Here is a 26,879-nt window from a genome sequence, read left to right as displayed (position 1 = left end):
ATTACATAGCTGGAAATGATGTACCTTAATTCGAGTTTCTGCATGGTCTCCACAGCCGGAGGTTGACGGGAGCAAACAATCCCATCGACTTCCCTTACTCTTTGCAAGGAGCAGGAGTTCTGAAACCAATGGGAGTGCACTCTGAGTTTGATTTAGAGGGTCTTTACTAGACCGGCTTAATCAAACTCCAAAAGATCGACTGCAGCAGCATTGATCTTCCACGTAGTGAAGACCAGTGCTTTTTATGTTTTTAAAAAAAAAAAAAAAAGGTGCCAGTACTAGGGTTTCCAGATGGTTTTGTCGAGGGGGGAAAAAAAAAGTGCCTGGGAGGTCGGGGCCGAATTGCAGTTGCAACCCCTTTAATTGCCGCGTGTCCCAAGCAGGCTTCCATCTGGTGCAAGTGCTTCCAGGGCTGGCTGGGGGCTGTGCCGGAGGAAAGCAGCAAGTGCTCCCAAAAAAAGGTGACGGTACGCCATACCGGAACGTACCGTCACAAAAAAAGCACTGAAAACAGTGGTTGGAATTAATTTAGTCTATGGAAGAGTCTCCTCCCATTGGCATAGAGTGACAGTACTAGGGAGCATATAGCAATTCAGCTGCATTCGTAAAATCAATAAACCTTCTACTTGCCTATTTGCTAGAAACTTTCACCTAAGCTGCATGTTTAGGAGCATTGCGTGTTATTCTTAGTTAGGACTGACCGATAATAAATCAAACCGCATTATCATGTGGAATAAACTGGTAATGCCATTTCAGAATGTGTCTCTCGTCCAAGCTTCTCCCTGCATCCCCTTCTATTTACTAAAAGCATATAATGGCTTGAATAAATCAGAGCTTCACCTTGCTGGGTGTGAGACAGCAAGGAGAGGCCTTTCAGCAAAAGATCACATAAAAATCCTACCTGGGGATTTTCTTGGCAGCCTCTCCAGGCTCAATCCTGCAGGAGGCCAGATGTAGGTGGTGCAAAAATAGAGTTGCCAGAAGGGCTACTGAGCTTAGTGTCCTGTTATTCAGGATCCAATGGGGGGTATTAGTTGAGGGGAGCTGCTGGCACTGCAAACTGAAGGTGCTGGCAAGAGCATGGTGCTCTCAGTGTGTCTCATGTTGTACTGAGTATCTGGTGGAGAGGGATGGTGTGGCAGGGGGCACATTTCTGTGTCAGGGCAGCCTGTACTGTCCCTTTGCCCTACATGGTAGCATTTCTGCACACTCAGGTAAAGCAGCATGGAAGGTGTCAGGGAGTTACTCGTATACTGCAGCAAGAGAATAAAATATTAGAGGGACAGCAGGAATATCTTGCAGTGATGGGCATGGTGGCCATTTTCATGTCCAGGTTTCAACCCACTGACCACACCCTATCTGTTCCCACCCGGCACCTTCCCATCTCATCCCTTCTGCCCTCCCTTGACAACTTGCAGATAATGAAAGGTGCTTTTTAAGTTGTTTATGTTTTTTAAGGTTTTTTTTTCCAGTTACAGGCTCATATGGCAACCCCTCAAACTTTCAAACTTACAGATAATCATGGAAAGTTCATTCACACTGAGGGGAAATGGAACGGCTAGGTAACAAAACCGGTGCTAAGTTGGTGTTGAACTTCAGTAACACTACAGTTGGATCTGAACCATACTAGCTAGGAAACCATGCTACCTTGGAAAGGGGCATGCATGCTCCATGCAGTCAGGACATGCTGAATCAGGAACTCCAATGGCCTGTAGATCCCCCTCCCCCTCAGTGGAACTTATAGCTACCCCTCCTCACTTTGAAACAGCAATGGAAATACCACCTTGCGTCCCCCAAAGACAGTTTCCTCCCTGGAGTACAGCATCCCACCTTGGTGCAGGGAGGTACATGCCGCATTTGATACCAGCAAGTCTGGCCTGAGATTTTAACTTGGGAGATGCAAAGTAGAGAAGGACTGGGGCTAAAATCCCTGTGTAGCTGTGAATGCCCATGGTAATTCCCAAACACCTGGCCATCCTGCATGAGCGCACAACTGGCAAGCCTGCCAGCATCTGACAGTCCTCAACCCATCTGGCTCCAACTAGACCTCACACCAGGAGGTGTCTCCTCTCCTACTACAGAATTGACTCATTTGACCTCCCCAAGGCAGTCGGGCATTATAATCCCTGATTTCATTCTAATAAAAAACAAGTGTCTCCTCCTGACTTGGAACAAATCACCAATGTCAGAGACAGCAGCATTAAGGTGAGTCCTTTCCCTGTTTGGCATAACTATGCCACCTGCATAGCAAGCAGGCAACCACTTTCACCCTTGTCCTTGAAATGGTGATTAGTGCCAACTTACCTCTTCCTTCCTGACTCTCTGAAAGATTCTTCTGCACCCTCTTTGCCTGGTTTTTCTTAGCTGCATAGGTGCAGCCTGTGGAAAGGGGCTGGACAGCCTGGGCAAAGTGAGGAGGGGCCATCTCCAGGCTTCCAGAAGGGGCAGGCCTCAGGAAGAAGGAGGCCTATGGTAGAAGGGGCAGCGTGGTTCGGAGCATATGGCACTGTCCCCGTCCCCCCCCCACCCCACCCCACAGCCAGCCCTGAGAGCTGCCTGGAGCATGCCGTGCAGTGCTCTGGCAATGATTTAAAGGGCCCAGGACTCCAGCAGCTGCAGCTGCTGCTGCTCCTGTGGTACCAGCAGCAGGGGCCTGGAATCCCAGGCCCTTTTAAATCATCAGGCCTTGGAGCAGCTGTCCCTTTTGCCCCCTCCCCCAATCAACAGGCCTGGTCTGTGGGGAGTATTGCTTGAAAGCCATGCCATTCCCAAACTGCCATAGATCAAATTACCCACATAACACAGGCCATAGAGCCTTGCCCAATAATTTCTGCATCATGGCATTTTGGGTTGCCTTCTGTGACAGGTCTGGCAATTTCCCATTAGCCAGAACAAACCTTATTTGAATTAACTTCAAGTATCTTATGGGTTCATTGCATAAAACCACAAATGTTCATGTAGGATTATATATCATGTCTCTGGGAGGAGGGGCAGGAAGGGGGAGACATGAGCATGACTAATGTAGACGTTGGGAAGTGGTATGAGCATCAAAGGACTCTTTGAAACAGTGAGCCAGCCAAGAATTAACTTTAAAGTTGAGTGGGTTTCCCAGGAAATCTCTTGGAGAGGCATAGGCTAATATACCCTCCCAAGTTATGCAAGAGCTCGTACTTTGGCAGCTTTGCCCTGAGGAGGGGACCTTTCTCTGCTGACTCCTTGTGTTGCCAGGACAAGATCAGAGGCCAAAGGAGTGCATCACTGACTCACCGGGAAGCTTGTTCTGAACCAAGGGGGTTATGAACTTGTGACCACAGAAAAACCCTCCGGTAGGGTTTGAAGGACTGATTGCCTGCCAGAGCCCTTCTTACAATTGGGGGTGAGCACTTTAAAGCTAATTAGCATGTGTGTAGGTTCCTTTATTGTTGTAATGTGTCTTCTTCTCTATAATGCTTAAGAATTATGCAACTATGCCTGCTTAGGAAAATTTGTGTGGTACCTCACAACCGTGGGCATTTACACTGATTAGAGCCTCTGGAGAGAAAGCAAAGCAGGCCTACTGAGTCTGACTCATTGGGGAACTCAGTATATGCAGGGAGCTGTACGGCCTGGAAAAACCCATCAGGAGGAAGCGAGATGCACATCTCTGCCCCACAGAGGTGATGACTAGGAGTCGAAAGCCTAAGATTGGATGATCCTTGGTGGACCATGGAGGGGGAACACAAATATAGTTACTCTCAACCATCTCATCCTCTTTGGCTCTTACTCTAGTCTCTTCTCTATGGCTAAGGCCACTAGCCCTGGGTAAGTGCCCTCCCACTCACAGCGAGAGCCCAAACCCTCAGCCACAGCACGGACACCAGAAGGGAGTCCTGCTGGGCAGCAGACCCATAATTGCAGCCCTCCCTGTGGAGAGCCACTGCCTGGGCTGTAGCTGCTGGTTGAAGCCAGCTAGGGCAGCCCCTGCCACCATGGCATCCCCAAACACCAGCTGCCAGCCAGACAGCGCAGCCCAGCTAGCCTCAGGGCTGCCCTGGGCTCCCTCACACACCTCCCAACCCCCTGTACTGAGTCCACTGCTCTGAGTCCCCTCACATACCTTCCAACCCCCTTTCCCTGAGGTCCCTCACACCACAACCCCTGACTCCAGTGTCCCCATGCCCTGCCCTGAGCCCCCCCAAACTTCTCAATTCTCTGCCCTGACTCCTGCACCCCACATCCTCAGCTCCCCCCCCCCCCAAGGACCTGAGCAACATCAAGTAAATCCTCAAGTGGTTACTAATAAGAGCAGCTCACAAGGTGGCATTTCATATCACACTTGGCATATCCAATTACAGCTAAAATAACAGTCTTAATGTATATTCCCCCCTCTCCTTGACCACCCTTAATGACCAGTGCAGCTCAGCTAATGGGGAGCATAAGCACCTGTTGGAACTCACCCCTGCTCTCTGAGGGCATCAAAATCCATGGCCCTCTGGGAAAAAGCTGGGCCAGGGGTGAGGAAGGAGCAGCAGCTGCTTTCCTCTTGTTGTGCCTCTGCCCTTGTTCCACCCCTTTTAACCCAACATCCAGGCCTAGAGCGGCTCCTCAGCATCCTCTCCACTCACAGCAGTGGGCGTGGGCAGCAGTAGTTGATGCTTTAAGGGTTGGTGAAGCTGACTTCACAGCCCCTTCTGGTGACACCTCCCAACCCTTGGAACTGAGCACTGGCATCAGTGCGAAGAGACTCCCATCTCAACTAACATAAGCCCCTGACAGGATGGTGGAATTCTGTGAGTTAAAGGATTGCTTGGCTATTTGTGGGGATCAACAAAAGCGTAAAAACTGCTACTATAAACAGCCCTCTTGTGCAGGCTGGGGAGAGTCTGATCCATAATTTTGGTTTTAGTTTGCCACTTCCGTCTCTGGGGGTGAGGAATTTAGATGCCATATCAACATTTCGCAATGTTTGCTTGCTGTAGGGCTCTGAATTGCTGTAGGGCCCTTGCCTTGCTACTGGCACCAGGAATTTTTAAAATGAGCCAAATTTGGACCTGAAATTCATTTTTCTAGGCCATTTCAAACATATTTTCTTCCTTTCATGTAAGACTTCTATTTGCCTTTCCTTCCACTGCAGACATGGATTTTTAATATTTCTTCTCTCATCATACCAAGCCTTTCTCCTGGGTTCTCTGCTCTGTGTTGTGCCTGCACTGCTATCTTTCTGGACGTTACTTTTCACCCTGACTCATAGTCCTAAACCTTGGCATAGTGCTTGTCTAATGAGGTTAAATGTGGGTGCAGAGGAGAGTCCCAGTCCCATGGCAGAGGCTTACCACCTAGCTGAGATACTGTCCTATCATATATCACTAGTGGCTTTACTGGACAGAATATGTAGTACCTGGTTGCATTGTGTTTAATTATTAGCAATATTTGGATCATAATTTTATGGGGGAAGAAACTGATTAAAATGTACCAAACTGCATCATCCGTAGTGCTTTGAAAAATCCCTGAAGTCAGTGGGTGGGTGGTTGTGGGGGAGGGAATGATTGATGTAAAATGTCCCCTCTCTCCAGGAAATCTTTCTCCCCCACACCAATAATAATGTTATTTGGTACTTGTATAACATTTTCATCTCTCGGTTTTGAGGGAGGAAGCACAACTAGAAATTTAGACCAAGGTACTGGAAGTCAAGAAATCTGGATTCTGCTCTCAGCTCTTCCACTGATGCATTCTGTGTCCCTGGGCCAATTACTTAACCTCTCAATACTTCAGTTATCTCCCCTGTGAAATGGTGATGCAAATGATTTTACGTAGTTCACTGGGCAGATGTGAAACTGAACTAATGTTTGTAATAAGTGCTTTGAGATCCCCTGATGAAAAGTGGGCAATTATTAATGAAGTATTATCTTCAAAGAGTCTTACAAACATTCTCTATTTAATCCAGGCAAAACATTTGCAAAGGCATAGGATTATCTCTGTTTAACAGATGGAGGAACTGAAGTAGATTCACCCAGAACTGCAGATGGGCTCAGTGCCAGCATGTAATAGGTCAGAAAGACTCTTCTCTTGACCCACACAGACAGCACATATTAGAATCCTGTGTAATGCTAATGAAGCTTGCTGACTGGTTAGGCAGGTGCAACCTCTTAACTGTGGGAGTGACTTGTATTCCCTGGATATGAGAGAGGTGGGAGTGCTTTCTAGAGAGTAGGAACTAGGACAAAAGAGATTGTGGAAGAACCTAGAAACAACCAAGCATAAAAGAAAACTTAGAGTGAGGCTTATATTCTGTGGTATGGTTATTATTTTACTTACCCATAAAGCCATTCCCTTTCTTAGCAGAGTATGTAAGAATAGTGGTATACAACTGATGGAGGACCCACTCTTTGGCTACGTCTACACTGGCAGCTTCTTGCACAAGAACTCTTTTGTGGAAGAGTTCTTATGCAAAAAATCTTCCAGAAGAGAGCGTCTACACTGGCATGTGCTTTTGCGCAAGAGATGTGCTTTTGCGCAAGAGTATCCATGCCAGTATAGACGCTCTCTTACGCAAGAAAGCTCTGATGGCCATTTTAACCATAGGGCTTTCTTGCGCAAGAAATTCATGTTGCCTGTCTACATTGGCCTCTTGCGCAAGAACAGTTGCGCAAGATGGCTTATTCCTGAGCGGGAGCATCATAGTTCTTGCACAAGAAGCCCTGATTTTATACAGTAGAACGTCAGCTTACTTGCACAAGAACACAGGCAGCAAGTTTTTGTGGAAGAGCGGCCGCTTTGGCACAAGATTGTGCCAGTGTAGACACAGCCTCACAGTGCTTATTTAGGCAAAATTTATTTTGATTTTTATGGAAGATTTGCCTGCATAATGACTAAGCAAAGACTGAAGGCATTGACTCCATGATTCTGGGTTTACTGGTTCTAGAATCCTACCAGACCCAGTCCAATTGTTCTGTTCTTTAAGCATGATCATTTGACTCCTGCATCTTCTCCAGGTCTTCTGCCACCTCCTCTCTCTGTCCCCTGGAAGATGTTCAATGCTAACCCATCTATATCTTTCTTCTTTTTAGCACCATTCACACTTGACAGTGTGGAATACTTCAATAGCCCCATGATTCTGCCCCTCGTGTCCACCTTCAACAGAATTGCTCACAATGGGCAGTGTGCAGGGATTCATACAAGCAATGGAATCCCTTGCCCCCATTGATGCTGATTTCTAGGTACAGAATTCCTCATGTTTTATCTTAATTTACTACTTTAACCATCTTTTTAAGAATACTTTTCAGTGGTGTAGCCAGAAGGGCACCCACTGACTTCCGGTGGGTGGACAAGAGTGGAGGGTTGGAGAGAAGCTGGACAGCTGTGGACCCAAGCGGAAATAGGAAGAATGAATTCTGACCCTGAAATTGCACAGCAGGCAACAGAGTTGAATTAAGATCTGAGTCTTAATAACGTGTTACTGATTGTGTTGTGGTGCCTGAGCTAAGATTTCTTATGAATTTCCTGTTACCACCTTTAGGGTTGACTAGTTCTTTGTCTCAGGATCAGGCCCAGTATTCAGTTATTCTAAGATTGGGAACCCTGATGTGCACAGATACAATACTCACAGTATAAGAACTCTTGTATATTTGCAAATACAGTTTAACACATTAAGCACAGTCACAGACACCCAATTTCATAAGATAAATAGGGAATGTACATCTATATTTCCATACCATATACTCACACCATTCCTTCTAGAACAGGGCTGGGCAAGATGGGGCTAGGGGGCTGGATTCGGCCCGCCTAACACTTTGATCCAGCCCTCAGACTGCACCTGGCCATTTTCTATTTATATCCTGCTGCCCATGCCACCAAATTTCCAGGCAGTGGATCAGGAAGCAGGATCCTTAAATGGCTCATGGCTACTGGTCATGGCAATACCCTGGCAAGGACCAGAGCTGCAAACCTTTTAAATAGCCTCAGCAACCCTCGGCAGCTGCCAGGCTATGTGGTAGCAGTGGGGCCAGGAGCCCTTTGCTATGTTTTTAATTCAAAGCCTTTTGCTCCAGACAACTCTGGGGGGAGGCCAGTCCCCAGCCCTACTCCTTCCATCCCGGGGGGGTGGAGCCAGCCCATGACTATGTCCAAAAATTAATTAAGTGCCCCTCTCTCTGCGAAAATTATTGCCCACCCTAATCTAGAATAACCAGAGGTGTTAGCCATCATCTTCCTCATCACCTGCACCTTCTCCACCATTGTCACCAGTGGCTCTCGTTCTGGCACCTCCCAATCACTATATCTCTTTTTCCTATCACCCCTTGGCTGGGTTGCCACTTTTATCATATGTTACGCTGATGTTGTTATGTCTGATACATATTCAGTAGGGGGTGTTTCCTTTTCTCCTTATTTCACCTCACCTTACTAATGGTGAAGTGTCTTTTTCCAATGAGTCAGGATATCATTGACCTCAACTTATTATCATATGTGTCAATTCGTTACCATAGGCCTTTTGTGGTTATCTATCACACTTATTATTTCTGTCCTACCCAGTTATTCAGTCTGGTCTCAACTGGTTATTTTGGGTTTTTCCAAGTAATGATGTACCTGCTAAGTTTGAGGGTATTCTTGGAAGTTCCTATATCATGGTAAGTCACTCTATCTTACCACCATCTATCTAGGTGAAAGTTCCCAAACATATGTGAGCTACCTGTGTTATTTGGGTGAAAGGTCCCAGACAAAAATACTAACTTTGCCTTAGCTCAACATACAGGAGGTGGCCTGGAAGTTTCTTGCATTACAGCCAAGCTGCCAATATAAACCTACTGTAAATTATTATAATAAACATATTGTCAAAACCACATGGAAATAATAAATGTATATATCTATAGGCAAGCAAGCAGGTTAGCCCTATAGGTCTGATTGTATCATTAAATTTTGGCAGGAAAAGTTACCTAGAGGTTTAAATTGTGGATGTGACTTGATAGAGCCTATTGCATTGTTTTTTGTTTTTAATTGAAATGTTTAAACTTTCTAATATACCTTGAGGTAGGTAGATAAGTATTATCCCCCGTTTCACAGAAGGGAAAGCTGAAATACAACAAAGGTTAAATAACTTGTACAAAGTCACACACCGAGTCAGTGGCAGAGCCAGAACTAGAACTATCTTCTCCCAGAACCAGTCTAACTATGCTGCCTCTAAACAAACTCTGTTTATTTTTCTAATTCCCCTACTGACTAGTTAGGGACTTTTACTCTGACTTCTTTGTTGTTTATCTGCCTTAAATCCTTTAACATTCACCCATTACTACCAAACATGCCATGTCCCCAAAGGTTCTATTAATTTTCCAGCTTAAATCCTGTTCCAAAGAAGCCTTTTCTTTCATTACAGTTTTTAATTCCTCCAGCATCTTCATGCTAAGCATGCACTGCACTTACGAAAAATAAGTTACAAGCATGTCAGACATCCTGAGGCAACAGCAATAACAGCAGCTGCATACAAACTGTCCTCAATGAGGAGAGTGTCTGTCCATCTGTTAGACACACTTTTTTTGGTCACCCTCTCATTCTAATTCTGTGCTACAAGTGATATGGACCACAAAAGTAGTATTTATTTTTTATTGATTCATTTTATTTCTGTGTTTAGGTTTTATAAACACCACTTTAAAAAAAGCAAAAAAATCCTAAATTTTGGTCTTAACTTGATTTGAAGCGCTGTTGTCAAATAGGGTAATATGGAAACATTTGGTCTTTCCAAATGTAATATGTAAGATGGCTTGATTGGAATTTTCATTATGGAAATGGACAAAAATTTGCTTCCTTTTCTAGTCAGTGTATTGTAACCTTCTTGTGATTTGTATAGTTTTCCATTAAAAACTTTTGCTTCTTTGTGAGACAGTGAATGTCAACAGGATGCACTTCAAAAGAACGCACATGACAAGGGAAGGCAATGGACAATTGTAGAAAACAGTAAACATTCAGAATGTGGAATGACAAAGATTTGGGCACTTTGTGTGGCAAAAGCCACACATGGAACTTACTGAAGGACTGTTGGACAATACTAGTCATGGGGAAATTGAGTTGTTTTGCCTGTAAAGTGCTTTCTTCAGTAGTTTGGGGACTAACATTAACTACAGAGCCCATAGTGGCCTATGTGGCCTGGCAGACATTTGTTTACCATTGCCCATGCACAGGGTTGCCAGGTTTCCATCTACGTGGTTTTTTTCTTACCAGTATTATTGAAGTGACACACACATAAAGCAAGAGCATATACATGAGGGGAGTGCTGATTGCACACAACATTGACTGTATGAGCCATGCACTCCCTCTGCATCCAGTCAGTGATAGAAATGTAGCCGTGTTAGTCTGGTGTAGCTGAAACAAAATACAGGACTATGTAGCACTTTAAAGACTAACAAGATGGTTTATTAGGTGATGAGCTTTTGTGGGCCAGACCCACTTCCTCAGATCAAATAGTGGAAGAAAATAGTCACAACCATATATACCAAAGGATACAATTAAAAAAAATGAACACATATGAAAAGGACAAATCAAATTTCAGAACAGAAGGGAGATGGGGGGGGGGGGAGCTAATTATATTAGAGGTGATAATTGGGGAAGCTATCTTTGTAATGGGTAAGATAATAAGAGTCTTTATTCAAACATAAATGTAAAGAGTCGAATTTAAGCATGAATGACAGTTCAGAGGATTCTCTTTCAAGTGTAGTCTTAAAAGGCCTTTGAAGCAGGATGCAGGTAATCAAGTCATTGAGACAATATCCTTTCTGGTTGAAATGGCAAGAAACTGTTTTTTCTTTGTGATCCTGTCTAATATCTGTTTTGTGGGCATTGATCCTTTGGTGAAGTGTCTGAGACGTTTGTCCAACGTACATAGCAGACGGACACTTTCGGCACATGATAGCATAAATTATATTTCTGGATGCGCAGGAATATGTGTTCTTGATCTTATAACTCACTTGGTTAGGTCCAATAATGGTATCAGCAGAGTGAATATGTAGACAAAGCTGGCAACGGGGTTTGTTGCAACGGAAGGTACCAGGGTTGGTATTAGTGTGGTATGTCCTGTGGTTGTTGGTAAGAATCATCTTGAGGTTAGGTGGTTGTCTATAGGAGCATCCAGTCAGTGCTGCAACAGTTCAATCAGCATACCCCACAAATTCTAGGTATGCAAATGCAGTTAGCAAAACTACCCTATCTGAGGACACCATATTGGTTATGACACTCTTGCAGCCCACTGAGATTAAGGAGGGCCACTCATGCAGACCACTCACTAGCCCAGGTTGCCCATCGCTGGCACTGTATATAATTTCTATCTCGCTTTAACAGGAGAATCTCAAGTTGCTTATATTTTTATCTCTGCTCTCTCTCCATTTGACTCACTGTCCTTTAGCTTGTACTTTAGAAATGTAGCAAAAGAGGTGGTTATATAATTAAACCAGGATTATATACTGACTTTAGATTTTGTGTCCTTTGGCTCCACAAAAAATCAAATAGATGCCTCCAACCAGTGAGAAAATGCTGACAGCCCCTAACTTTAACACATGCAGCCTGCAGGCAGGGGAGCATTCTCCCAGTGGAGTATCTAGCTGTGGAATATTCCTGCTGTCCTCTTTCAGAGTCCAAGTTTGTTGAGAGCACAATGCAAGGCTTGTGCCTTTGCCTAAACATTTGCTTGATTTGAAATGAAATTCAAAGATGTTAAAGGATGGATGCAAGCTGATGAGAGAATGGTGATTTGTTATGAGCAAAATGGCTATAGTTCTTTCATTATGTAAATGTGTTCAGATTCTTGTGCAAGGCATGTACTATGTGCATTTGTCAATAGCATTGTAGAATATAGACATTTATTCTTCCTCCATTTTAAAAACTCATCCACGCACAAAGAAGGCATTGGCCAGAACATAAGATTAGAATTTGACTCTTCAAGTCAGGCTGCAGCCCTGAAACAATGCTAAGGAGTTTAACAGAAACAAACAGTTCCAGAACTAATCACAAGAAATACTGTTTTCCCTGCTCCCTTCATTTTCTTGTCTGTAGAAAAGAGGATTCCATAATGGTTATCAAATCTCCCTCTGATACCTACATTTCCTTTTTATTAGATACAGATGATCAAACTCACTTGAACAACTCCAGGGCCCCTGCTTACACAAATAGTGAATTTGGCCCAGAGTTTGGTTTTAAAAAAGGAGAAGCCCATTTATTAGACCATCTTGCCTTCTCTCCTAGAGAATGCTAAGCTTTCAATAACATATTTACATTGCGCTGATCTGCAAAATCGGATCACACAGACACAGCTGGGTGATAACTAAGTGCAAATGAATGTACTTGTGTGTGCAGAATAAGTAATTGCACTAACTTAGTGTCTTGTGCTTGCAGTTTCCTGTTTGCAGCTGTACATTTTATGGACACAATTTAGGTATCTGTTTTGAAAATTGGGGTGCGTCTTCACTGCACCCAGAGCTCAAAATAAGCTACACAATTTGAGCTACACAAATTGCATGGCTTACTTCAAGTTAATTTTGAAATAGCTTATTTCAAAATTTGGTGCTGTCTACACAGTGCCCAATTTTGAAATAAAGTGCTATTTCAAAGCGTCCCTTATTCCTCATGGACATCAGAATAGCAAGCCCGTTATATTTCGAAATAACAGGCTTGCTCAAAAAACGCAGAATTGCTATTTTGGAATACTTCCGGTATCCTAAAACAGTGCAGCAGTGTAAACATAGCCTAAGGCTCCCAGATTACTTCCTACTGAGCAGGCACCTCTTGGTTTTTGGCATAGTAGAGTATAGAGGACAAAGCACTAGCATGACTCCTGCTCTGCTTAAACTAATGTGAGTCTGTTGAAGGAAGTGGACTTATTCAAGACTTATTCCAGTTGCTGTTCTCTCAGGGCATGTCTACACTGCAGGGCAAAAGTCGAATTAAGATACACAACTTCAGCTATGCCAATTGCGTAGCTGAAGTCGAAATAGCTTAATTCGGCTTTTGGTGCTGTCTACACAGCAGGAAGTCCAAGGAAGAATATCTTCCTTTGACTTCACTTACTCCTCATGAAATTAGGGTTACCATGAGTCGGAGTAAGAAGTCCTCCATCTCGACATTATTTCGAAATAAAGGTTTGCTGTGCAGATACACATTTTGTTATTTAAAAATAACATCATTTATTCTGAAATAATGCTGCTGGGTAGACGTACCCTCATTGGGCCCACTACAATCACATGGGTTTGGAAAAAGGGTCTTGGGGCTCAGGATAGGGTGGGATGGAGATAGGGATTGTGTTGAGGTGAAGAATCCCAAGACCAGCTGACTCCTCTCCAGTACTCGTTATATCACTGTCCCCACAAGGTTTGGTCCTCCACAACAGATAACAAACAAGTAGCAGCTCTATGCTAGTTTCATATTACAACAGTGTTTTAACATGACTTAAAATAGAAGAACTGGCAGCTCCTCTGCTGCTGGAAACTGAGCTATTTTGAGCAGGTAGCTGCATTAAAATGCTCCTTTCTTGGAGTTATACAGACAGCAAACAGCTTAGTATGTTCCCAGAAAGGATTAGATATGTCTCTGAATATCTGCAATTACTAATGCTGAGGAAAAAACTTCATGCTTCAGTGTACAAACTGATCCCCAGATGAGGCGAAAAAGAAATCGTTCCTTGTTGTGTAGTATTAACCAAACTTATAGCCAACAGTGCTTAACAATTGATCTTGCACAATACATAATTTTTGCCTTATTATAGCATCTTCCACCTAAGACACTGAAAATATTTTTCAGCTAAGCCTCCTTAAGAGATATTGCAGTGTAAATAACATTCCCATTTTACAGATGGGAAAACTGAAACCCAGAGAAAGTCACTGGAATATCTGGATTTACTAGAACCAGCTCCTCATAATTAACAGTCATATGCTTGAGCAAGTCATCCTAGATGTATTAGGCAGGCATCCATACCTTCCTCTGATCCATCAGACATTAGCAGCTGTCAAACAGGATACTCATCTGGATGGACGCTAGGGCTGTTCCCATCTGGCAAGTGCTATGGAATTTTCAGCTGAGAGCTCTTTACAAAATCTATTTGAGTTTTCTGATGAACTAATGTTCTGTGCAGCACCATAAAACACGCAGTGACCATTAATAATCAGCAATTTCAGCCTTTAGGATGCACATATGCACAGTTTTAGAAGAGCTCCCAGGGAGACACAAGGCTGCTATATCTACTTCCTTCATCAGATTGATTGTGTTTGGTTTCACGCAGCAAATATTTTTGTGCAGTCTCTGATTGTCACTTTAACATCATGTTTGATATTCCAGGCAGTGTGAGGAATTTAGTAGTAGCCAAGATCCAATTTCTTTGAGGCAGCCTGCCAATGTCTTCCAAACTTCAGAGAGGTAAAAAAACAGGTTAAGATGCTGAATATTATCATCTTGTTGGCGGCTTTTTGGGGGGGGGGGCGGGGTAGGTTAGATTATTTCAATATCAGATCCAGATGCAATACCTGCCTGTAAATATACAGTAGTTGCTATATGGGCAGCCCATATTCTGAGTTGTTTTCTAAGGGTGTGTCTAGACTACTGAGTTTTGTCAACAAAAGTGGACTTTTGTCGACAAAACTATACCTGCGTCTACACTACCGCTGAGTTCTGTCGACATAACGTCGACAGAACTCAGCAGTTTTGTCGACGCTGGTAAACCTCATTTTACGAGGCATAACACCTTCTGTCGACAGAGTTCTGTCGACAGAAGGTGTTATTGCCTGTAGGGTTGCGTCTAGACTACAGGGTTTTGTCGACAAAGCAGCTTGCTTTGTCGACAACTGAATTTGTCTAGACGCTCTATGTTGACAGAAGTTTTGTCGACAGTATTTGTCGACAAAACTTCCATCGACAAAACCCTGTAGTCTAGACGTACCCACAGTGTTTCTTGGGTTTTTACTCTGAACTGTTTGGTGTTTATCTGCCCTAAATCCTTTGATGTTTGCACATTACTGCCAAACACACCATGTCCTCAAAGGTTCTAATAGTTTTCCAGTTGAAATCCTGTTTCAAATCAGAGTTTTCCCCAAGTGTTGGACAAGGGCTGATCTGGATCCCAACTTTGTAGCTGGGGCTCATCTCTAGTTCTTAGTGTTCTTCCTTAGGGCCATGCATGATAAGGCTGTAGAAACAGAAAAATAATCTGCCATGCCATAAAATGAAGATTGTTATTATTTATATTACCATTGCATGTAGGAGCCACAGGCATGGACCAGAACCCTGTTAGGCTAGGCACTGTATAAATGGAACAAAAAATGGTCCCTGCCCCAATGATATATCTACGGTGCTGCTGGGAAACGTTAACATGTGTGGGGTATTTCAAATCAAGATCCAGATCCAAATCTTTTAACTTAAGTCCCTCTCCACTTTTGGATGCTCAATGCAAAAAGAGACATGTTACCAAAGTCTTAGGTACCTAATGATCTGATCTTGCACCATTGAAATCAATGCAAGCTCTGCCATTAATTCTACAGGGGCAGGATCAGCCTCCAAAGCCCTGATTCAGCAAAGAACTCAAGCATCTGTTTAAAGTTAAGTATGTATTTAAGGGCTTAGGGCCAGATTTTCGCACTTAAAGATGCAGATAGGCCCTAGTGAGACTTCCTAAACTCCCTCAGTAGCCTAGGCAACTAACTCCTACTACTTTCAGGCACTTCAGACCAATGGATTTCAAATAGAGTTATGGGCCTAATCTGCTTAAGTGCTTTTGAAAATCCTCATAGACTCCTACCTGTACCTTGAGGTATCTAAACACATTTGAAAAGATGGTGTTTAGTTGAACTGGGGTTTAAACAGATTAAACAAGAGATTTGTCATTCCTCTTCTCAAATGGGAAGCCGATGAATGATCCATGAACCTAGGATGGGGGCATGTTAGATAGAGCAAATGACAGTAATAAAATCTTACATTTATATAGTGCTTTTCATCCTGAAGAACCCAAATTGCTTTGCATTTCTTTTTCTGTAACAACTGTATTGGCATGACAGCAAAAGTCAATATGAGATTAAGCAAAATTAATGCATGCCTCTGTTCCCAGCATAGACTTGCTGTTGGCATTGGGTTTTTCTACTCTCTGTACATCTTTGGTTACAGAGTATTTTTGATTCATGGGCAGACCACCACCTATTGTGAAGCAGTTAGGGAAAAAGTATTTTTGTGGCTCAAGCAAGGAAATGGGAGGCGCAAGACTCAGGTTCTATTCTTGGCTTTACCAATTATTTCCTGAGTGCCCAGAGCAAGATAACCTAAGCCCTCTAAACCTTTGTTTCACCAGCTATAAAATAAGGGTGATACCTACATAATGGGGGAACTGGGACAATTAATTGAAAGTATATGGAACTCTTCGTGTCTCTCGGAAAAAGGTGGTGTAGAAGTGCAAAGTCTTCGTAGTTCTGTTGTCTTCTCTCATTCTCTCGAGGTTATGGAGTTGCTCCTGCTCATGGGGCCATTAAGGTTTGGTTCTGCAACCCATCCCTTATGACAGGGGCAGCTGGGCCAATTTGACTGAATGTGGAGGGGAGGGAAATTTCCATAGTGCACAGGGCCCCAAAATTCTTTAATAATCTGGCTCTGGGCAATAATTGGTTAGTTGTTAAAATGAGAAAGGAGGTGTCAAGAGAATGCCTTGTTCATTACAGTTATGAAGACACCATTTCATCTTCACAATTGGTTTATCTTATGCTGATATGTTACTTAATCAAAGTTTTTGGTGGGCATGAATGAGGCCAGAGATCCTTCCCATAGGATACTTCCTAGCCTACATAGCCAGGAGATTAATCCAACATGGACTTGTACATCAAAAGATGTTAGGTACCTGAAATTGATCAATCCCAATTGATAGCAGAGGGTATTGACCTACAAGAATCACTTCTTGTAAAATGCCTCTGTTTTGTTTGTGAATAAGAGAATAGTGTGGTCATCAGCTGATTAACAGCACAGAATATCTTGAGATCAAATTATCTGCTGGTCTCCTGAGTGAGCAATGACACTTTGGCTACGTCTACACTGGCCCCTTTTCCCGGAAGGGGCATGTAAATTTCACCAGTCGTCGTAGGGAAATCCGCGGGGGATTTAAATATCCCCCGCGGCATTTAAATAAAAATGTCCGCCGCTTTTTTCCGGCTTTTAAAAAAGCCGGAAAAGAGCGTCTACACTGGCCCCGATCCTCCGGAAAAAGTGCCCTTTTCCGGAGGGTCTTATTCCTACTTTGAATAGGAATAAGACCCTCCGGAAAAGGGCACTTTTTCCGGAGGATCGGGGCCAGTGTAGACGCTCTTTTCCGGCTTTTTTAAAAGCCGGAAAAAAGCGGCGGACATTTTTATTTAAATGCCGCGGGGGATATTTAAATCCCCCGCGGATTTCCCTACGACGACTGGTGAAATTTACATGCCCCTTCCGGAAAAGGGGCCAGTGTAGACGTAGCCTTTGAGTCTATGCTTCCTGATAAGGGATGCTTTGAATAAGGGAAAATGAGGAAGTTATACCTCCATCTGAAATACAGTGAGGGATTTGCTTTGGCTGGTCCACTGCTCCATAAGGTTCTCAGTGTTCTGAGCAGTTTTCATGAGGGTAAATATGTGTATTAATACAACTTTATGCTGATCTCATGTCTTTTATCTAGAGTTGTCAAAGTGTAGAAACTACGTAATTAAGCCCCTTCACACTCCCTAGCTCCTTGTAAGGAAGGTAACTGCTATTCTTATTTAACAGATGGGAAAATTAAGGCACAAAGTGTTGAAGGATCAAGAAGTACTTCCTTATATTTGTTTTATACCTGCAGCCTATTAATTTCATGGGATGACCCCTTGTTCTTGTTATGTAAAGGGGCAAAAAACTTTTCCTTATTCATTTTTCCATGCCATTCTTCAACTTATAGACCTCTGTCATACTCTCCCTCCCCACACTGTCATCCTTGCCAAACTGAACAGCCTCAGTCTTTTTAACATCTCCTGATATGGAAGCCGTCCCATATCCATAATAATTTTTGTTGCCCTTCTCTCTACCTTTTCCAATTCTAATGTATCTTTTTTGAGATGAGGCAACCAAACTACATGCAGTATTCAAGGCGTGGGCATACCATGGATTTAGAGAGTGGCATTATTTTATTTACTGTCTTGTTATCTGTCCCTTTCCTAATGGTTCCTAACATTGTCAGCTTTTCTGACTACCTCTGCACATTGAGCAGATGTTTTCAGCACTGGGGACAGCAGTAGGGGCCTGGCCTGGGGGCAGAATGTGGGTGGGGTCATGCTAGGCTGTCTGGGGAAGCACAGCCTATGATACCCGTGGAGCAGTAACAACTCATTTAGACCCATCATTTTTGTGTGTATGGATGGGATTATATTTTCCAGTGTGAATTTATCAATGTTATCAACCTCTGCTTCAGATCAGTGGGTATTAAGCACTCAAGTACCTTTGAGGATTTGGGCCATTATGCTTAATGACTTTCTTTCCCTGATCCACCACTAAAGTACCCAAGCACTTGAAGCTGATGGAGTTACTCATGCAACTGGCAATCTTCAGACAGCCACTGGTGCCTGTGCTGTTTTGACATTTCAGGCCCTCATTACATCTAGTTGGTGAATGAGCTGTCCATCTTACTCAGATTTTATTTAGAGGAAGTAGCGATTAGCCAGAATAGGGAGTAAAGAGTCCAATGTTTTCTCCTCTGGAACTGTGTGTTCCGTGATTGAGAAGACAAGCTGGTGTTTGTGTCTTTCCTCCGAGAAGAATAATAAGATCAAGTGCAATTTGTAACCTCACATGAGAACAATTTTGTGGAGAAAAGCCACCAGAAATCAGAGGAACATCCTGAACAGCTGACACCACTATAATTGCACTTGGAATAGAGGGAATAGAAAGGAAATGATAGCAATTTTTGCCTGTGCTTATAAACCAACATTCATCTCATTTTTTTCACATGTTCTGTTTTTCCCAGCAAAAGCATGTTTTTTGTTTTCCTCTGTTGTCTGTGACACACATTCTTAGGCCATGTCTACACTAGGGAGTTATTTAGAAATAAGTTATTTCAAAATAGTAAGTTCCGAAATAACAATTTTGAAATAGCGCTATTCTTCTTCACAAGTAGGAATTATTATTTCAAAACAACAAGCCCTTTATTTCAAACTAATGGGCTTGGTAGTGTGAACGCTTGCCATGTTATTTCAAAATAAGGGGAGTTATTTCAAAATGGGTCCCAAATGCAGACATGCCCTAAGAGGGGACATAGCAGCCAACCCTTCCTCCTATTGAAGTCACATGGGAGTTTTGCCATTTACTTTCATGAAAGCAGGATCATGCCTTATATTTCTTTCTTAGGACCTGATCGTACATAATGATGATGAATTAGGAAGAATAAGATGCAAATCTGAAGGTTGAAGGCAATTTGGGTAAAAGTGGTCATCATGAAATTATTTCATAATCCTAAGGAAAGGAAAGAGCTGAGAGCAGGAGCATAAGGACAAGGGACTTAAACAAGCTCAGAGAACTGGTAAGTAAAGTTCCCTAGGAAGAAAATTTAGGAAAAGAGAAGGTCAAGAGAACTGACAGTTCCTTTAAGAGCCAATATTAAGGGGATGGCTGCAAACTCTCCAGATAAAAAAGAGGTGTGGGTGAAGGAGAATAACAGGAGGCCAATACCAGGAGCGCTTGACCCGAAAAGCAAAAAGAAATCCTGCAAGAAGTAGAAGCATGGATAAATTGCTAAGTACAAAAGAATAGCACAAGCACATAGGGAGAGAGTCAGAGTAACCAAGAGACCAAAATGAGTTAAACCTAGCAAGTGATGTAAAAGGCAATAAGAAGAGGCTCTTTCAATGTCTGCACTACAGGGTTTTGCCGGCAAAGAGTATGCTAATGAAGTGCTCATTAGCATTTGTCACGCTGTCATTTTTTATTGTGATGCTTAACACAATCAATAGCACAATAACACAATTGGAGGAGAAAAATTCAGGAATATTTAGGTAAATTAGATGTATTCAAGTCTGTAAGGCATGATGAATTCATCCTACAGTACCTAAGGAACTAGCTGAAGCAGCAATCTCAGAACTGTCTGTTAGCAATTATCTTCGAGAACTCATGACAGATGAGTGATGTCTCAGAGCACTGGAGAAGGGCAAACACAGCACCTATTTTTAATAAGGGGAATAAAGAGGACCCCGTGAATTATGGACCAATCAGCCTAACTTCAATACTTGGAAAGATACTGAAACAATTTATTAAACAATCAGTTTGTAAGCAACTAGAGGGTGATAAGTAAAGGACAATGTGGATTTGTGAAGAATAAATCTTGCCTAATTTCCTTCTTTGACAAGATACTAGCCTAGTAGATAGAAGGGTCTGAGGGGATGGTGGACCCCACACTGAAGCCAAGATAAGGTTGGGCTGGACCAGTAGTGGGCCAGGAAAACTCTCTCCAGGTATGTCTACACTACCCCGCTAGTTTGAACTAGCGGGGTAATGTATGCATACCGCACTTGCTAATGAAGCCCGGGATTTGAATTTCCCGGGCTTCATTAGCATAAGCGGGGAGCCGCCATTTTTAAATCCCCGCTGCTTCGAACCCCGTGCAGCGCGGCTACACGGGGCTCGAACTAGGTAGTTCGGACTAGGTTCCTATTCCGAACTACCGTTACTCCTTGTGAAACGAGGTGTACCGGTAGTTCGGAATAGGCACCCTAGTCCGAACTACCTAGTTCGAGCCCCGTGTAGCCGCGCTGCACGGGGTTCGAAGCAGCAGGGATTTAAAAATGGCGGCTCCCCGCTTATGCTAATGAAGCCCGGGAAATTCAAATCCCGGGCTTCATTAGCAAGTGCAGTATGCATACATTACCCTCCTAGTTCGAACTAGGAGGGTAGTGTAGACATACCCTCCCTTAGGCACTACTAAGCATCCTCCTGAGAAGAAACCAGAAGACCAGTATAATGAGAGCTCCAGCAGCAGCCCAGACTCTGAGGGGTGGGGAAGGCAGTCATGATTTTTAACTGATACCTCGCAACTCATGGGAGCAACACAAATGGGAACACCAGCTAAAGGGAGATACATGACCCCTCCCACCCACATGACTCCTCCCTGCCTAGCTCCAGTCTGGGGCTCCTGCACTCTCCTCATTCCCTCCCCATCCCATCTTACCTGGGGGGAGGCTCTGTCATCCTCCTGCTGTGCCAGACTTCTGAGCCACGGGGCTGTCCAGAACTACAACAGCAAAAGGAGCAGAATGTGGAATCACCAGCCGGCTCCTGCCAGTAGCTCCTGCAGCATGGTGTTGCTGTTCCTTGCAGCTGCTTCTCCTGGGGTCTGTACAGCCCCACTAGAGGCAGAGCCATCCCATTCATGGGACAGTTCAGGGCACATTCCCCAGGCCCTATGCTTTGGGGGACTAGCGGGTGACCTGATGCCAGCAGCATGGGTTGGGCCTGCCCCTGCACTCTCCATTCTCCCAGCCACATCGCTGGGGAGAGGGGGCTGGAGGGAAGAGGTGGGACTGCCTCCTGCACTTACTGGTGGTGGCGGGAAGCAGAGTGACACAACTGGTAGTCAGAAGAGCTGAATGGATTGGGGCCCCACCACTTCCTCCAAGCCTGAGCTAAGAAAGACAGAAATGGTAAGGGAAACTTTGCCCCACTGATTTTTAAAATGATGGCAAAAGTTGAGAATGAAAAACACTTTGATCAGCAAGTGCTTTACTTTCCTTCGAGTCACTAGCAAAGATCTTCCACATGTGAGCTGGAGAAGATTTCAGTGTAACTTTCAGCAACAGATCTATGATCATTCACCATCCACTTTTGGTAAGGAACGCAGCAAAGAGTGACAATTGATATCATTTTTAGTGTGAGCGGCTGGATTTCGGAGCCCAGTCATACTATGGTGACTCTTCCCCAACACGTCCCCACATTGTCTAGTAACTGAATAGCCTTGCTGCCTCCAATTACACAATTTATGAATTAATTATTATTTTTGTGCCCTGGCTCCAAAGTCTGGTTCTGAATCTGAGCTTCCTCAAAGTTTGTTCAAATCTGGATTTTTGGTTCTCATTGGATGGAAAAGAGCCAGTCATGGAGTGAAGCTCTGAACACAAACTTTTGCTCAAAATGTGGGGTGCTCAAATCCACGGATTAATTCCAAGCCCTCTCTACTCTCAAACTATCCAAATAGAACCGTGACATTCAATAATTAAGGTAAGTTGCAGAACTATTTAACTAGGCAACAATTCCTTTTGCAAGAGCCATGAACACTTAATCTATGACCCAGATAAAGCTCAATATGCTTTCCTTGGCTGGGAAATACATGTTCCCTGCTGGTTTGGGTCACTGAACTCTAGTTAGAGAAAGAAAGTCACCATATGTATTTTTTTTCAGTTCAGCAGGGGTTCTGAATATTGCTTCCCATCAGCAATTATGATACTGGGTCTCACCTAATGAGCAGCCACTGAAACAAGCATAAGCATGACAGCAAATTAGCCATTATATAAATGACACTGTACAGGAAGTGAACGAACAACGCCAACACCTTTCGTAGATCACTGATTTCCTGTAGCAAAGTCCTTAATGAAACAGCGAATTGGTTCTCATCCTGCTCTACCTTCATCACAGATTCCTCATGCTGCTCCCTGTAAGCCAGAAGACCCAGGAGGTGTGCACATCACACCTTTTATTAAGCAATATAACTTCCCCTCTCTTCCCCTCCCCCCCGCTCATCAACCTTCTACACCCAGCGTTCCCTCGAGCCATGACCCACTCAAGTCTGAATGGGCCGAGTCTCAAAGCCGCCACCAGTTGCCCCCATGGTCCATCAATTATTCAGTCTCCACTACTATTTTCAACATATATCAGCCTCATCAGCCCGAGGCATAATTGAGGGTGGCATGGTAGGGGGACCTAGGCCCACCCTCTCTCCCGGGTCCCGGCCCAGGGTCCTAAGGCAGGGACACTGGCTTCCCGTACCTAGATGACAGGGGCATTCCCCTAAACTCGTCAGCCCGCGGGCTTCATGACCCCGCTCTGGGCCACTTCCTACCCGACGACCGGGGCCGTTGTACCTGCGCCAGGTGCTGCTCTCCGTCCGGCTGTGCCTCCAGCTCTCTCTCTCTCTCTCTCTCTCTCTCTGGCTGGCATCCTGCTTCACCAATCCTCTTCTGCAGGGTGGTGATCTTTCTGCCTCTCCCCTCCCCCGGGGCCTCGCTGGCTCCTTTTAAATATCCCGCTGGTGGATGTGCCCACGCTGCAGCCCGTGTCCTGCCAATCCGCGGCTTGCCTTCGGCACCTTGGCGGTCTGCGTCACTTGTCTGCGCCGCCCCAGCAGGTGATGTCATTTGCTTGCGCCGCTCCTGCAGGTGGCATCCTCCGCCTGAGCCGGGCAGAGGTAGGTGCCACACTGCTGCCGCCATGCTGGTCTCCCCCACAGCGCCTAAAATGTCTGGTATTTTCTGGGGTTTTTTCCCTGCCAGGAGGCAAAAATACCAAACAACTGGCAACCCTACGACACACTCAGCAACCGGGCCCTGCCCCCCGGACAACCCCCTATCCCTTTACCTGGTTCCACAGGGGCTTGTCTTGTGGCTGGAAAGAAAAACAAAATGGCCACCCGCAAAAAAGCCTCTTCTTAAAGGGGCCATGCTGATTTTTTAATTGTTTTGCGTAGTAATTGCTGTTGGGGTCCTTTTTTTCTTTGCTCAACAACTTTGGTCTCCCTTTTCTTTTCCTCAACAGAATTTTTTTCCCAGTGGTTTTTTTTTTTTTTTTAGGGAGGTGGTGTTCGGTATTTTTGGTTAAACCATCTGGCGACCCTAGTTCCTAAAGATCATGTGTTTAAAGTCTCCACTACCACCTTTGGTTCCATTTGCCAGCAGTCTCGGCAAAGAGACCAAGTTCTGGCTGAATGCTAAAAATGGACCTTCCAGATTAGTGATGAGGCACATTGGGGTGAGACCTAGGATTTCACTGCCATCATTGTGCCATTATATTACAAGCCTCCAAGGCTTCTAATCTCCCATGAAAATCATTCTAGGAACAAAGACAGGGTTGCAGCTCTATGTAAATCCAAGGTGGAAATTGGCATATTGGTTGTCCAGAGAGATTCATCCACCAAACAATGTATTTACCTCACTGTCTTCTCTTATGCTATATATTTTCACTGTTTCACATAATTTAGGTCTCTACAATGCTTTATGTATAATTGGTATAGAATATAATTTTACATTGCATTTGTGTTGCACTGCATGTGTTTTGAAATATATATCTGGATAGGTATTGTCTAGTAGCTAGAGCAGGAGAGAAGGGATCATGATACCTGGGTTTTGTTTCCAGCTTCTCCACTGTTTGTGTGTGCTCTTGTGCAAATCACTCGAGTACATTTTTCAACTTAGATATCTAATTAAGCCATTTAATAAACATTCAGGCAGCTAAATAAGTGGCCTGCTTATTAACAGATTTCTGGACAGATGCAGTCAAGGCTAACCTCAGGTGCCCTTGAACAAATTATTTTATTTTTATTTTTATTTGAATTTAGGACAAAATCTAATTAATCTTTAAGCAAAGCCCTAGTAGTTATTAGTCACAGTGGAATGCTAGGATTTTTTATCAAGAATTCATAAACACAGGAACCCTGTAGAGATAAAAATATAGTGATTTGTTTAAAATGAATAGTGGTGGTATAATACCTACAGCTGGGCAAATAATTCATAAAGCATAATTTATCACTGATGTTGGCAATTTGCCTGCAAATTGATCATGATTTTCTGGAATGAAGGAAATGATTTCTAATGGAGCCACATCTATGTACACCAGCAGTATATATTTAGCTCTTTTATAGTAACATACATAATGGAAATCCTAGTTGAGTGTTTGATATTTGCATGGACTCCTAGGCTTAAGAGAAGCATCCTTATGTTTTGATGTCTCGGGGAAGAAGAATAAGCCTTTAGGTTTCTGGGTCCAAATTGTGGTCACCTTTAAGACAATTTAGAATGCAATAGCATGTAAATGAAATAAATTGAGGAGAATTATACTGACTGCTATAGCACAAGGCTCCTCATCAGGGAAACAACTGGAATAAATAATGTTATAGGGGAGGGTAGCCTCCACTTGTCAGCAGTAATTTGTTGCTCTTAATGAATGAGAGATTAGTCACAAACTAGGCAATTAGCCAAAGACTTAATAGAGTATCCCACTTTTCACCTGGATATAACTGTAGAGATTCATTGGCTACGTCTAGACTACATCCCTTTTTCATAAAAGGGATGTAAATTAGACGTATCGCAATTGCTAATGAAGCGGGATTTAAATCTCCCCCGCTTCATTAGCATAAAAATGGCTGCCGCTTTTTTTCCACATGGAGCTTTGTTGGAAAAAAGGGCCAGTCTAGATGCTGATCTTGCAGAAAATAAAGCCTTTTCCGAAAGATCCCTTATCCCTCTATAAAATAAGGGATAAGAGATCTTTTGGAAAAGGCTTTATTTTCCGCAAGATCAGCGTCTAGACTGGCCCTTTTTTCCAACAAAGCTCTGTGTGGAAAAAAAGCGGCAGCCATTTTTATGCTAATGAAGCGGGGGAGATTTAAATCCCGCTTCATTAGCAATTGCGATCCGTCTAATTTACATCCATTTTACGAAAAAGGGATGTAGTCTAGACGTAGCCATTAAGTAAAATCATGTACGTCCTTCACCAGATAAAAAGAGCCAATGTACACAGAAGCGAAGAGAAGTCGGTTTTGGCTAAGCCACAGAAGCAAGATTTATTAGGATCAGCTGTCATCTATATTTGCAAAAAGAAGAGTGTTAGAATTTTGCCTGCACTCCAGAGCTAACTTACACAATGACCTTCTCCTTCCCTAAATTCCATTTTTAGCTTAATTGGTAACGTGTTGTTGAGCACTGTTTAAAAAGTTGATGTGTGCCATCTTAAAAGGGGTTGCGTTTCTGTGGTAGGAGTCATTGTCCTCCGTCCAAAGCAGATTGCAAGCTATGGAAGTTTTACCCTCCAGTGTTCTCATTGCACATTATCAACAGTACCACTAACAGTAATGCCAGAGAGATTGATTACTACTCTCTTTCGTGCCCGAGCTCATGCTTCTTGCCTCTTCTCCTTCCACTTGCAGAACCAGAATTGACCTTTCTGCCTTCTGGGGAGGGAGTCACTGGGCCCTGCACCTCCATCCGCAGTCCCATGTGACACTCAGCCAGCAGGTAGAACAGAAGGTTTATTGATTCACAGGAACACAGCGTAGCCCAGATTTGTTGTTACAGGAACCAGAAGCAGTCAGTACACTCCATCTCTGGGAAAGGAGTGAGGGTTAGAGTTAGGCTCCCTTCTCTCTCAGCCAGCTGAAAACTAACTGACACACCCAGCCACTTGTCACAGCCTCCCAGGCTACCATGCCTTCTCCTTTGTTCAGATTCCCAGGCAAAGTGTCACCTGACTGAATCCTCCGCTTCGCTCTGGTGACAGGCCAGCCTGGGCCATTCCCTACGTGCCTCCCTTCAAGAGTTCTTCCCCAGAGATTCCATCCCCCTCTGGGCACAGACACACACGTGCGTGCGCGCACACACACACCCAGGAGGAATCACACACAACACAACAAACCAAACAGTGAATACAACAACAGAGTGAACACCATGGCTACAAGAGTGAATGCAGCCCCTACTACATCACCCCTTTTGCTCATGGAGATCCAGTTGACGTCCTAGCCTGTTGGTGGCCATGATGGATAAATTAGAATGTCTAGGCCAGAATTGTTGACTCGAGCCCCACAACTTGAACTCGAGTCTGACTTAAGTCACCTAGGTGACTCAACTTGAGACTCGACTCGGGTTCTTTGTTTGTGACTTGAGACTTGACTTGAGACTTGCTAATTTTGTTAAATTGACTTGGTGAAA

This window comes from Pelodiscus sinensis, chromosome 3 (genome assembly GCF_052426305.1).
Source record: "Pelodiscus sinensis isolate ZL-2025 chromosome 3, ASM5242630v1, whole genome shotgun sequence".
NCBI lineage: Eukaryota > Metazoa > Chordata > Testudines > Trionychidae > Pelodiscus > Pelodiscus sinensis.
Note: the sequence above shows the minus strand (reverse complement) of the source record.